This window comes from Athene cunicularia (genome assembly GCF_003259725.1).
Source record: "Athene cunicularia isolate RWA chromosome Z unlocalized genomic scaffold, athCun1 chrZ_part4, whole genome shotgun sequence".
Classification (NCBI taxonomy): Eukaryota; Metazoa; Chordata; class Aves; order Strigiformes; family Strigidae; genus Athene; species Athene cunicularia.
In genome coordinates this window covers 3,435,347-3,446,364 of record NW_020799145.1, presented here as the reverse complement: position 1 = coordinate 3,446,364, position 11,018 = coordinate 3,435,347, and positions in this window count along the sequence as shown.

Here is an 11,018-nt window from a genome sequence, read left to right as displayed (position 1 = left end):
TCCGTATTTAAAAGCCAGTGGACACAAATAACATGATAAGAGGTTTAACGTATCCAGTATTAAGTAACTGAATTTGCATTCAAGGTCTATCAAGCTTACCTTTGAACCAAGTTAAAAAAAGAGCAAGTGACAAAAAGAAGGACTAGAAAATCACCCACTCAGCAGCAAATAATTCTGGCTTTGTAAGAAATCCAGTGTAGATCCTCCTGAGGACAGTGGTAGGGTTTGTAAGGATTGACAGTAGATTTTGACAAATACATCTGTTAGAAATGACAGTGATAACAAGGAAAAAAAATCCAAAACCAAAAAAACCCAAACACATATTCAGTTGTAATCCTACAGTTTTCAGGAGGGAGAGGTGTTTGCCATGGAGACATGGCAACAGCTGCCCTGCTTGACCATGTGTCACAGAGATGTCTGTCAGTTGAGTCAGTTGCAGCATGAGGGTGCAAGGTGGCAGATGAAGAACGAATCAGTGATGTTTGGAGTTAATTCCCTTTATCTTCTCTGTGGATATCCCCAGTTCCAAACAGAAAAGGAGGTGGAGTAGGAAAAAGGTTTAACTTGTGTTGAAGTGTTAAGAGACTTTTTTGACCAGAGGACTCTAATCATTCAGGAATTTTTAAAATAATCCAAAAGGCTGTGGGCAAAGCCATCTTACAGAGAGTCCCTACCCAACCACATGGTTGTTTCAGTTGTTACAGGGGAAAGTTAGGACCCCAAGTGCACCTGTAGTACCTACTGGTCCTGACTAGCCTAGCTCAGGGCATCCGTACACTGTCTGGGAACCCATTATCTCCATTTCACCTTAGCCCCAGACCCTCAGCTATCTCGCTAGAGTGCTGATCTCCAGACTAGTCTGGCTCTGCTGTCTGGATGGACCTCAGACTTACACGGCAGCTAGCTTGTCTCCTGGCTGGGTCCCTTGGTTGTCCATTGTACACTGTCTCTAACCCTGTCTGCTGAATGGACTGCAGATCCACACTAACATCTTGTACATTAAAAACCTTCAGACACTTGCTGCCTTCAGCCATTTGCCCACATAAGAAATAGATTTGGAAGGACTTTGCTCCAAGATCAATATTCAAGGACACCTAGATGTTCCTATCTCAGATTTTTATAATTTCTTTTTCTTCTCCTTTCCTTCCTCTCTTCATGGCTCTGTACTTCCTTATGAGACCTCTCTGTGTCATTCTCCCTTGACAAAAAGATCATACTAGTAATTTATTTGATAAGAAAAATAAACCTATATTGGAATATTTAAACATCAATAGGAAAGGTAGCGGATTATATATCCACCTGCATCTGTATATTATGTCAAAGAAATATCTACACAACCTAAATAATTTTGTTTGCTATATTCGTTTTGAAGAGAAATGCATATGATTCCATGCAATTGGTTGTACAATTATTGTCTTATTATTACTTTGAGATATGAAATATACTTTGAAATTTATGATGAGTCATAGAATATTCTAGGTCTGCTCTATTGATTTAGCAAGTGTGGAGCATAACAGATTTGTTAAGGATTATAATTCCAACACCACAACTAAAATTAAAGTTGCATCCTGAAGATGCTGAAGGTATGGGTGTGTATGTGAGTAAAAACACTTCCCTGGGAGGAAGCACAGTTCACTTTCACTGTAACTCCTATTTATTGAATAACCGAAAACAAACATGATTTGAAGTTATATGAAGTGTCACCTCTAATCAAAGTGCAGGGATACTCCTGAATTCAGAACAGAAAAAAAAAAAAAAAGACTGTATCACTCAGGGACTTTCAGTTAAATAAGGGACTGTAAGTTAAAGAAGATATGCTTAAGAGCTTGAATATATATTAATCTAACGTTAGGATGTTTACATAGCAAACAAATTACTGAGGAAGCTGAAAGAAGCAGCATGATACTGTGTTGTCCTGTGTGATAATGTTACCAAGTTTTTTGTGGTGGATGGCAGCCCTAAACCCAAACCATTATGATCCATGAGAAATCTTATGTACTAACATTTATTTTATTTTATTTTATTTTATTTTATTTTATTTTATTTTATTTTATTTTATTTTATTTTATTTTATTTTATTTTATTTTATTTTATTTTATTTTATTTTATTATCCAGCTGTGGTCAATGAAAATATAGTAGAGGGTAAAGACTGCAAAAATGGCTCCTGACTCTTTGGCAGTAGTGGCTGCAGTAAGATCCTGAGGTCTATTATGGATCCAGGAATATGTGACTGGCTATCTGCTCTCAACACAACATTGCCTATCCTGCTGCATATTGTGATACTTGGTTATTCAAAGAACATCTCATGAAGCTATTCTATTAAGTATAGGGACATGAAAACTGTTTTCTGGGTACATATTGCATGGAATTCATGGAGATCTTAAATTTTACTGGTGTGAAGGGGTCAAAAAAACAACATGGCGTTTCAGCCCTCACTCAGTACATACTGGCATATGCAGATGCACTGGTGAGAAGTAATTTTCTCCCCACTAGTAGCAATTGGTAATTGCTTGTGAAAGAAGTACGATGTGTTGCTACTTCACTTAAATAGTAAGTTAAGGAATAAAATTAAGTCATTCCTGACGATATATTAGGTAAACATCTGTATTGTTCTTTGTGTAATGACAGCCATAGTGCTTTTCAAGTCTTATTTTAAGCTAAGAATCATGTTACAGATCAAACATTTCTTGAAAAGATAAAACAGTGATAAATATGTCTCAAATTAAAAGGTAACAGTGTCACAGTACAATCCCAAAAGCAGGAACTGCACATTTTACCTTTTATTCTCTAAGGACTAAAATATTTTATTTGATAACAAGCCTATGTATAAATTATGCATACAAATATTTTTGCAATCTGGTTTCATTTACATATTTAAGGATCGGTGGTGGTAAATCATATATACACTAAAACCCCCTCCAAACCATTATTGATAGAAATTCTGATGATCTTCAGTATTGAGTTAGATACAGTTAAACTGAAAGAGAATCTCTGCGCCTCTTGTGCCCCTGTATTTTAAGATTATTTCATGATAAGAAAGGTAAAGTGTTAATAAGGGAGTCTTCTATCTGGATTGACACTTAAAATGAGCCTGACCATACAGAGACTATTTAGTAGGCATTCCTCACCTGATCTATCAAAGACTTCTGAAAATACTGATGATGTCTAGTAATTTTCATAGAAAAGGTAAAGGAGGTAGTAATTCCAACTGCAACTTTCTGTTGAGAAGTTTCCACAGAAAAAAATTCTTGCATCAGGTCAGAGGTCAGCATATGTTGGAGTTACTCCGTACTGATACCCACATAATTTGGTTTGTTTTACGTGTTACAATGGCCTTAACATTGAGTGCTTTTCATTACTTTAAGGAATAGTAAATTGAGAAAGAAAGGATTATAAAGTGACTGCTCTTGAGTAGTAAGCTGTTATATTTATTCCACTAACAGTTTATATGGGTTCAGTTGGCAGCTGAACAGATTTGGAGAAAAGGCACATTGAGAACTCCTAAATGCAGAAATCCCAGAATGCAGACTGTTGAAATACTGCAGAGTGGTGTCAGTACATCTTTTTGTCCTAGTCTTGTATTTCTCCTTAGGTAGTTGTAATTGGCCAGTGTCAGAAATAGGCTGTTGTTATAAATAACACTGTAGTCTGATCCAGTCTTTTATGTTCTGTGATACAGTGATGCAGAAGCATATCATCTGGACTAGACTTTCAGCTTTGGGTGACAGAGAAAACTGGTTAATCTTAAAGAAATACAATACAGTTTTCTTAATGTGAGATTGTGACTGAGAAGGAGCAAAGAATGGTAGTTCCAAAACCACCCATAAACCACAATACAGATCATATTAGAGCTGCAATAGAGATTTTAACTACAACACTGTTACGACCTGGACTGAGAGCCCAGGGAGTCATAAAGGTTTCTTGATCCCTTTGTGTCAAATTAAGGTGAAATGACACCAAAAAACTGGTTAAAATGTTTTACTGGTTGTAGAAAGAACTTAAACTTGTAAAAGGACAGTAAGCAGTGTGGCCTCTTATTTATAATCTGTAAGAAAGAAAAGGAAGTACAAGAAATGGAAGGGAGAGGAAGAGATTCATAGAATCTGGATCGTCACCCAGGTTTCAGCATTGCTTCAGGTCAGGTAACCCTGGATGGTGGGTGCACACCCAGCAACGTTTTCTGCCCCTTTTAAATTTGTCTTATTGGCTGATTTGTATACTAGATAAGGAGAGTCAGGTTTTCCATGAACTCATTAGCATGAGAGATGAGGAAAGACGAAACATGGGTCCTGCACATGCAGTGGGTGGGGATGGGATGCACAAACTGTTTTGTCCATTTGAATCAGTGGTCACAAACTCCCTCTGCCACTTTTGCCTTTCCCCCAGTTACTGCTGGTTTTCACTGACTTCATGCTTCTTGGGCAGCCATCCAGCCTTTGGTCCTTCTGGGACAGATGCTCCCCTCTCACCACTCTATCTCTTCTTCAAGGGTACAGTCACCAGCAAGGCCTGCATCATTTGTACAAAGTATCAGGCTTACACAATAGAGTCAATGTTTAGCCAGACTCCTTAGATCAGTGCAGCAAACAGTTTGATGAATGTTTGAGGAATTAACTCCTTCGGTTCCTCACACCACCCTGTGACTCAAACATTTGGTGAAACTTCAAGGTAGTCATTGTCAGGGGTGGTAGTCTGGATATATTGAACAGAGGGAGAAAGAGAAGAAACAATACAGATCGTACATTTCACTATAGCAATCTCTATCATTACTGTAAAAAAATATTGACAAAATCATAAATTCAGTGTTTATAAGACACCTTCCCCACCATCCTCAACACATTTCTTTACACATTCTTTTCAAATTTCACAGCTTTTACAACTGCTCTTTTACTTTGCCTTTTCACCAATACTTTCTCCTAATACATACGTTCCATTTCATGAGCAACTTGCATTTCTTTCTAGTACCATAATCATTCCTTAAAGTCATAAAAGCATCCACATAGGGTACTTCATCCCATTTTCCTTCATGTTTACAAAACAACATTAATTGTAATATAGTGTATATAGATCCATTTTCAGACCATTTTTCCCCATCATAAAAAATAAAATAAAAATGTGCATCTTTTTATCTTTTCTTCAGAAAGTCAGAGGATCTCCTCCAAACTTCTTCCACTTTTTGAAAATACAAAATGCCTGGGGGGTGCAAAGTGAAGTCATGCTAGAGAATGCCACACCCATCTTTGTTTACCAAATTATATTTTCCTTACCCTTATTGGTTGTTTGATAACAGGATGTGTCTTGATTTAGGTATCCAAAATTAGGATAACCCCAACAGTGCACGTATCTGAAAAAAAGTTCTTAATGATTTACAACTGATTATCCTCACAAGGTAGAGGATTTGTTTGTCATGCATTGATTACAAAAAAGGTTTAAGGGACCAAGCACGTTCATAGTGGGAACAGTCATGGTGAACATAGTCACCCCATTTATCCAGAATTTGAGTACACCTGTGATTTAACATTTTTCATTTCAAATGCAAAATTTATGCAAATTTGAAACCTGCTGATGTGGACATAGGCAGATCCATACAAAGACCTTGGCCTGTTGAATTCCAGATTTGGATAAAACCAGTGGTCAATTCCCATGTCATGTTGGGTTGGTTATTCAATTTCCCATTTGACTGAGACAAGGTTATACATCAATTTCTCCCACACCATCTTTCCCCAGTGAAGAACAAAAAGAGGTGTAATAAGATCAGATAAACAATGCAAACAATGACCCACTCAGTAACTGAAAACTTTAGTCCCACAGTGGTCTTCTGATCCACCGGCAAAATGCAATGATCACAGGAGTGGTTTCGGAGGGAATGTCAGGCAGCGCTGCCTGTGGCTGGGATTGGAAGTGTCCATCTGGGAGGCTTGAGACACCCCCTTCAAGTTGCTCATGCAGATGAAACTTCAAACTCTCTTGACTGGAACAGCTCTGCCTGCAATACACTGAAGCATCAACAATGTGCTCATTGTGTGCGAAAATGCTAATGTTTCAGTTGGACCAGCCAGAGGAACATTGCCTGAACTTCATGGTGAAGGAACCACATCTTAAACAGGTAACAATGATGAAGGAGCTTCAGCATTTTTCTCCATCCCCCATAGTGGAGACTGCACAGATTAAATAGCGACATTTTGCTCCTGTGTGGCATCCCTCCCTTGTCCTGCCTGCAATGTTATCCACCAGCCAAGGGTTACCCCAAGTGTAAATTGGCCTGGGTGCTGCTGCAAGAACTCCAACACTGTTTGTTGCCAACTTTCCAGTGTCCCCCCTAGAAACGCTGAGAAGTCATCACAGCATCACTAGTCAGAAATACAAAACCAACAAGGATTATTTCAGTACATATATGCAAAAAAACAAGCAGCTATGGTCTTGGCACTATAGTAGAGGGTTAAGGCTATATTTTGCATCTTAACTGATATGCTTGCTAGAATCCTGCTAGTGGGATACGGAATAAAAGAAAATGAGATACAGTACACTGTGTGAACACATTCTGATTAGCCGCTTGACATCAGAATGTCTTTAATTTAGGACATGAAGGCTCACCTAGAAGGAATAATTTTTTACCTTTTTTTTTTCTTATTCTGAAAAAGTGGCACCTTGACCCAAAATCCCAAGCTCTTCCCATTTTTCCCCGGAAATACCTCTGTTAGATATTACACCTTCAAGTCAGTGCACACTGGAGTCCAGACCACCAACCCTAGCACTGGGACTGATCAGATGATCTGGGCAAGGCGTTATGGACATCCCACCTCGGTTGCCAAAATGTTATCCCAAAACGAAGGTTCTTTCACACGGTATGCAAGCCAATACACACAGGGTAAAGGTATTTCTTTTACTCTATGTCTGCACAGAGATGGGTGCTAGGTGGTAATTCCACAAAGCTAGCACATCATACAAAGGAACTACAGTTCATTTAGCTTGTTATGTGATTAGTAACCAAATATTCTGTAAATGGTGGCACTTTCACAACTATATCTATCTAAGCTATACAGCTTTACAGGAAATCAAGGTCAGCCTTGCATTACTTAGCTTAAAGGTTACTTAGAAGAGAAGAGAGAGAGCAAGAAGAGAGAGGTCACCAGTCCTGGATCTAGCACTGGAACTGCCAACACGGGTGTTCAGTGTGGAGAGTCCCCAGAAAGAGAGTATAAATAGGGATTTATAGCCCCAGATCCTGTACTTCTGGAACCTTATCTTGCCACATTCTCAGGAGTGGTTGAGACACAGGTCAGTCAAGAGAAATGATAGCAGGGTCACTCCCCAAGACTTCCATTTTGTGTCTCTGCACAGGGTGGGGAGGGGGCTCACTGTACAGTGACTTCAGTCACTTGGGGCTCATCCCTTACACCACCCCAGGAGTAAAGTGGCTGCCATTGTCTGATTGAAATGATTGAGGCTTTGGTAAGTGAACTCAAATGTGTTTATCCAGTATCTACTAAAAATATAACTGGCTTTTAAAAAAGGCCCAGGGGAAATGTGGTCAACAAGTCTCCTTTAGTATTTTCTGTGAGACATCTCAAGCAAATGTGCTGGATGTTCCACAGCTCACTTACTGTGAACAGTGAGGAGGGTTTCCAAACTCAGGAAATTTCAGATCAATTAAATCAGTTTCCAGAGGACCAGATGGGGTAACTCTTCCAACCTCTTTAGGTGGGGAAGCATTTTATTTTGAGGCTTAATAGAAACACACAAAGATGATAAACACAATCACACAGATACTACAAATTATTATCAAGGGTATTAATATATTTACCTAAGGAATCAAAGAAGTTTCTGCAAAAGTGCAAAGTGGATCTGCAAAACACATGAAATCACAGAACATGTTAAAAGGATGAAACAGTCCATGTGGTGTTGATTCTGTGTTCTTTCCTGGGGGCATCGGTTGTTCTCCACACTAGAATGAACTTTTCTAAGGACATAGCAGGCATACAATTCATTAAAACATGGTGAATCTCCTGCTTTATTTCTTCAGCCCACAATAGGTTTCTCTTTAACCCTAAGATTCATGGGGAGGGGGATTGATTTTCCTGCTGTTTCACTCTATGGATGATGGCTTAGGTTTACCCGTTTCCCCAGTAAGGCCCATTCTCCAGCCATAATTTATTAACTCTTGAGCTACCTCTCCTCAAGTCTCCCCCCCACACCCCGCCCCATGCAGTACAACTACAAACAATCTTGTACTTGTACTGCATATAGTTTAAAAGAGTCAGACAGGCCCCAGAATCAGGGGAGTTGTCTGTCAGGGTTAGCAATTAATAGCATCAAGGAAGGCTGCTGTGGTATTAAACACCTATCATGCATTAATTGGAGACAAGCAGCCTTTTGAACAATTTCAGTCAAATGATTTATGGGTGGGGTCTTGATAACTGGATCTCCCCTTTCCAAGGGGTCCAGACTCCCTGCCCAATAGGCAGCTCATTGAGTTAATGACCATGGCTCTCTCTGGTCGTCAGTAATTAAGAAAACCTCTGCCCCCCAGTACCCCTGGGCCTCATTTTCTGATAACAAGATTTGATCATCACCAGTTAAGGATACCCTCACCCTCCATACGTATTCATTCTCAGTTTCCTGAGCTTGTCTGGCATATTTCTCCTGAATTTTTGCAAGCTCAGTCACTGGATATTGTTTGAGTGGTGACCTGTGGAACTCCTTCACTCTGATCATCAGTGGTCTCTGTTTTAATTAATGGTCCCAAATTTGCCCTCTCACTGTGGGGTAAAAATTTTCTCAGCTCATTTGAAACTCCTTTGTCAGATGTAAGGATCTATTGGCCAATTGTGCCAGACTCCTTAGAAGACCAGTGCAGCAAACAGTGCAATGAATATTTGAAGTACTAACTCCTTCAGCTCTTCACAGTCACGATTAGAAGCAAGGCTGTGACTGCAGAAGTTTTGTTCTTCTTATTGTGGCATTCAAATAAAGCTCAACAATATCAGTGTCAAGGGTATTCCTCTTGAGTTTTGTATTTTATCTAACAAAATTAACATCCCTAGCAGCTACATAACAACTCACATGATGTCAGTTCATTAGGCCAAGATCTATGCATCTCTGAGCTTTGTGCAAATTGCTTTAATAGCAGTCACTGGCTTGCATCCTGTTCTCTTCTCCAGGAAACCTCCTAACTTCTACTGATGCACATGCAGAAAAAATCTGAGTCTTTTTGGTTATGTATTTTGAAGTGATAGATTTATTTGAAGCTACAAGATTAGCTAGGCTTTTTTGTTTTGACATCAAAACTTTATTCATATTTGACATCAAATCTTCAATTTCTATTACATCTCTTGTTCAAGTTTCGTATTTTGCTTGTTAAGGCCACAATACTGTTTTCAGGAGGCAGCTAGAGAGCTGGCTAACTGATCAAGCACATAAGCCAGTCTTGTATGCCTGCCACAGTGATTGCACATAGGCCATGCTAAGACAAAGTCTGTGCTGAGGTTCTGAAGGAGGAAGTTTTAGCCATAGAATAGCTTAACAAACCATCCCAGGTGTGGTGCTTTCCAGATGAAATGGGCCAGCCTTGACACTATGTCTTGTTCACTGGCACATCTCTCCAGTCTTCCTCCTCTCAAGCACAGTTTTCAAAATGAATTAAAACTGAGTTTAGTTCTGCACGAGCCAGAAATGTGGATAGAAAATACCTGGTTTGGGATGTTTGGGATGCTTCTGTCTTCCCTCCAGACCTCACTTCTTATAGTACTACAGGCAATGATAAAACTCTGGCCCCATGTTCAAGAAACAATTCTATCAAAGTTACCATTTCAGGTGAGCTGACTGTAATGGCTTATTTTTTGTGAAATATCATATCAGCATTACCTGCCAGCGAAAAGGGATAAATTTGTAACAAACACTTATTATTTGGACAATTCAGCAAGAATATTTGGTCAAAATCTGAAAACTGTTTTCAAAAGCTTTGGAAGTGCTTTAAAAATAAATTGGTTTAGGTATAAATTCATAACAGGAATTAATTTGTTATTATCATGATTTTAATATATTTTTCTAATATCTCTATGCACTTGTTACAATATCTCAAGTTAAAAGTCATAGGAAAGTTTTAATTTGCTTCATGTTATTATCATATTTATAAAGAAGCTAATTATAGAGGAGAAAAGTAAAATATAATTATCTTTGAACAGCAATCTGTTAAAGCCAGTATTGAATTTATATCACAAACCCTTGTGACACATACCTTTGCTGTTTGAAGTGAGCTTCATCTCAGTTTAGTGTGTAATTGGGGCTCTCTTGTCCTGAATCCAGGGACTTAAGTTACTTACTCCAAATACAGACTGGTATAAATTGTGGGACACTATTCCACTAAAACAGAGTAGTTTAGATAACTCAGGTTATGGCAGAGGAGTAATTCCATGTTTACTACAGAAATAGAGAGATCACACGAGTCAGTGATCTTTGGTGCAAAGTAAACTTATTTTTAGGTTCAGAAGTAGTGATTAGTTAGCTCATTAAATTCAGAAGACAGGCAGTAAGTCTGTGATATAATTGAGATTAAATCAGTGTATGTCTTGGGGATATATTTTTATCTTTTACTGTTACTCTATTTAAATGTTGATGCAAATACATGTCCTCAGTGTTGCTCCACTTTGTTCTGTTAACGTAAATAAAGATACAACTTTGTAACTATACTGATACTATCCTCAGAGATGCAAAACTGAAACAGAGGAAAAAGTAGGTCCCAGTTAACCTCTCCACTCCCCAAGACCAACATCACCAGATGTTAAGGCAGTAAAATGTTGACACACAACTCGCGTCCCGCGTCCCCCGCCCGCCCCCGGTAAGAGCTACAGAAAGTGGCCTGTATCACTCCTCCAAAAGCGAGTAACCTGAAAGCAAGTCCGCGCCCTGCTGCGGAAACACAGAAACCAGTCTTCCACCCGAGCAAGGCTTCCGTGGAGGACACTCTGGTCTTTCCAGGAAAATGACGGCCAGGGTCTGCCAGGCGCGCTGGGGCAGC